General features: G+C 38.1%; 1 pseudogene; it reads right to left on the reverse strand.

Moving 5' to 3' along the window:
- Positions 1–2,188: 2,188 nt before the first annotated feature.
- On the reverse strand, positions 2,189–2,839 carry LOC102467706 (EP300-interacting inhibitor of differentiation 1-like; annotated as a pseudogene).
- Between the last annotated feature and the right edge of the window lie 1,146 nt (positions 2,840–3,985).

The following is a 3,985-nucleotide window of genomic DNA, read 5'->3' on the forward strand; positions in this document are numbered from 1 at the left end:
AATGCTATTTCACCAGTTCAGTCTCATGTATTTAATCTATCTTCTGTTGTGGTTCAATCTTCCCGATTAAATTCTGGGATATAATATTTAACTCCAGACTTGTCCCTATGATTAAGTTGGCCATTTTCTTAGTTTTTGGACTCTTATTTCTGTGTGTCTGTATTTAATTTTCCTGGTATAGCACTCCCTTGGGAACTTGGAGATCTGGTCTGGTGTTCACAATTTTTTTCAGGTTTTGTTTATCTGAGAATGTTCTTGTCTTTTCTTTTCTTCCCATATAAAGAATAATCTTGTCGGGTATGGTGTTTCTGGTTGAAATTGCTCTTCCCTTAACATTTTGAATATATTTTCCTATTCTTTCCTCACTTGCATTGTTTCTGATGAGAAGTCTGCTGTTAGCCTGATGGGATATCTTTTGTAGGTAGCTAGCTGTTTTTCTCTTGCCAATCTTAGTATCTTGTCTTTGTCTATGATTTTGGTCAATCTGGCTATAATGTGTCTTGAAGATCTTCTTGCGTTTGTTCTATTTGGGGGTCCTTTGTATTTATTGGGACTGGATCTTTGAGTACCTCTCTAGGTTTGGAAAGTTTTCTTGCAGGATCTCATGGACTAGATTATCAATGCCCTTATGAGTCTTTTTACCTTCAGAGATACCAATTATATGGATGTTTGGACGTTGGATGGTACCTAGTATTTCTCATATTATTATTTTTATTTGGGGGGGGGCAATTTTCTCAGTCTTTGTGGTGAATTTCTCTAGGCCATCCATTTTCTCTTCTACACCTGAGATTCTATTTTCTGTATGATCTAGTCTGCTTTTAATACTTTACAGGGAGCTTTTGACTTCTTCTTGCATTATGGCCTTCATCTATAACAGGTCAATTTGATTCTTTTTTAAAGTGTGTAATTTTTCTTTTAGATATTACAAGAATTTCCTCACCTCCTGGAACTCATCAGCTCCTTTCTCCTGCCTCTTCCATGGTTCATTATCTCTCTTCTCTTCCATCTCTGTTAGCTTTATCATTAGGAATATTCTAAATTCTTTATCAGACATTTCCATGATTTCCATTGAACTGTCTGTGGATGAAGAGGATTTACTCTTTTTCCTTGGAGGAGAGATATTTTTCTTGCTTTCCCATATTTCTTGTGGCCCTGTGGTTATTTCTAGTCATCTGAGATATGGTGTGTTTCTTCCTAGTTATTTTTTTAATTAGTCAAACAAAATACACAAAACAAGAAATTTTATTATCTCCAATGCTGGTGCATAACAAATAACAAGCTTAAGTAGAGGAGGAGAGGGAGGAAAACTTTAGATACTGAAGATAATTCCTAGGTAGGTTTAAACCTTTAAATTCTAACAGAATAATTATTCACAAGTCTTTTTAGATATAGAGCTTTTCCTTTTACTTGACAATTCTGTTTTTGAAATATAGAGCTCAACTAGTCTTTTACCTTTCAAGTTAAAAAAAAAACACAAAGCAAGCAAAACAAAAGTTCTCTAGTATATAAAGGTGCTAAAAAAGTCACTTTGTATGTTCATATATATTTTAAGTCTAAATCTGAAATGTTTTAAGTCATTTAAAAATGTTTATGACAATTTAGTTTCTAAATCACAGAACACACAGTAGTTTTACAAATGATCAAGATATGTGTACAAATAAAATATGCTTTTGGAAACACATTTTAAGATATAGCAGCACATATGATACATATATCTTTTCAAGTTTCTCATCCTTTGAGATAATCAAGAATTCTCAATTATCTCACACTGAAAATTTAGCCTTTGATAATGATGGCTTAAACCAATCACAAAGTGGAATTTCCTGTTTTCTCAACAGGTTTGCATCCAAATAACTCAAAGATATCTTGTGTCTTTGTTGAATATTCTGTTCTCATTATAAAGTTAGTATCATGGGCTCTTGTACTGGCCATTTTTTGTTGGTCATGATTTATCCCTGTGAAGCCTTCTGATAAAACACATACAAAAGGTATTTTCCTCAATACATGGAAAATGATCTGGATCAATAAAATAATGCCATAGGTATTTTAGGACATTCTTGAAAACAGATTTCAATCATCTTAAAATCCTTTATTTCTTTAATGATCCTCTTCCTTTTTCAGAACTGTGCACTGTTCTATTGCCTTCTATTCTGAAAAACAAAAACTTTCATTTTTTTAATCAAGTTTTTCATTGGCACAGAACCATTTGGAATGAACCCCAAATACAGTGAAATGCTGGGTCTGTCCTCAAGTAGTTTCCTCCTCTTTTAACAGCAACCAAATTACTATCAATAATCTCATCACAGCCGAGTTCTTCAGTTAGACGATTGACAACCATAAGTGAAAAGAGCTCTTCGATAAAAGCCAACTGATCAAATGGGGTCTTCTCATAATGCATCTGAAACCCGCCACCCAGAGCTGCTTCTCTTGCTCTGGATATTCTCAGGAATATCTTGTTGGCCTCTTGGGCCGCGGATATTCTGTAGTCGGCTCCACTCAGCGGCTCCTCTTCCAGATAGTCATAGTCGTCCTCCCAGTCATCAAATTCCTCTCCCTGGCCCTCGCCCTGGCTCTCAAAGTCCAAGCCCTCCGCACACTGGCCCGCCTGTCCTCCAGGGTTTACCCGCTGTCGCCGCCATTGGCTGGGGGCCCTCCTCCTTTCTTTGGGCTCTCTCCCCCCAGCTGTGGTGGGGCCCCATTGCGGGAGGGCCCCAGGGATGGCTCCCGGACCCCCGCTGCCTACCTCCATCTGGGGAAGGTCACCTTCGTCAGGAATCACATCCATCTGCAGATCACCGCTCTCTTCATACAGCTAGGACAGTTCCCCCATTTCTGACATGGTACAAACAGTTCAAACTCCTTTCTTACTAATTCTTTTTTTTTTTTAAATCCCCACCCCTCCCAACTGCCTCTTCCTAATTCTTGAAGTTCAATATGAGTGTTCAGGAGTGTGCAGAGAAAGGGAATCTGGAATCTCTTCATTGTTCCATTTTTATTCCTTTGTGCAGCAGATTCAGTGGCTATTGAGGAATATGTTAACCTTAATAGTATTTGGATGTTTGACTATGGTTCCCTTAGATCCATCTAGAGACACAGTGAATGGAGATTGAGGAGCAAAGTGATGAGATAAAAAGAAAAATAAAAGGAAACAGAAAGAGAAAGAGAAATAGAAAAAAAGAAGAAGAAACAGAGGAAAAGAAGGGGAAAAACAACCAAATAAATGTTTTTTTTTTTTTTTTAAGAAAAAAATTAGCAAGATAAAGGAGGGGAAGCCAGGAGAATACTTTACCTTAAACATTTTTTTAAAGGAAAAATTACCAAAAAATGAAAAGGCAGAGATAGAGGCAGAGAGAGACAGAGACAGTGAGAGAGAGAAGGCTAGAGGGACTCCCTACCACTTGAGTTTGGGGGCTGAAGGCAGAATTATCAGTAGAAAATTATCATTTCTCTTTTTCTCTGAAATCACTACTTCTCTGGAACCATGGAGGAGTCTTCTTCTGAAGGCCTGCCCCTTGCCTCTCTTGGATGGGAGAGAGAAAAAGGATTATTCGCAAGATAAAGTAGGGGCTAAAAGCCAGGAAAATACTTTACCTTAAAAATTTTTAAAAAGGAAAAATTACCAAAAAATGAGAAGACATAGACAGAGGCAGAGAGAGACAGAGACACTGAGAGAGGGAAAGTAAGAATCACCCCTCAGAGGAGATGGCCATGCTGCAATCCCTTCTCCTTCCTTCTCCTCTTGGGAATCTGTACACACACACACACACACACACACACACACACACACACACACACACACACACACACACGCCCCGTGTGCCTCTTCTGGATGGGAGAGGGAAAGGGGATTATTAGCAAGATAGAGTAGGGGCTAACAGCCAGGAGAATACTTTACCTTAAAAAATTTTTAAAGGGAAAATTACAAAACAATGAGAAGACAGAGGCAGAGAGAGACAGAGACAGAGACAGAGAGAAGGCTAGAGGG

The sequence above is a fragment of the Tupaia chinensis genome, unplaced genomic scaffold, assembly GCF_000334495.1.
Source record: "Tupaia chinensis unplaced genomic scaffold, TupChi_1.0 Scaffold138910_1, whole genome shotgun sequence".
Lineage (NCBI taxonomy): Eukaryota > Metazoa > Chordata > Mammalia > Scandentia > Tupaiidae > Tupaia > Tupaia belangeri.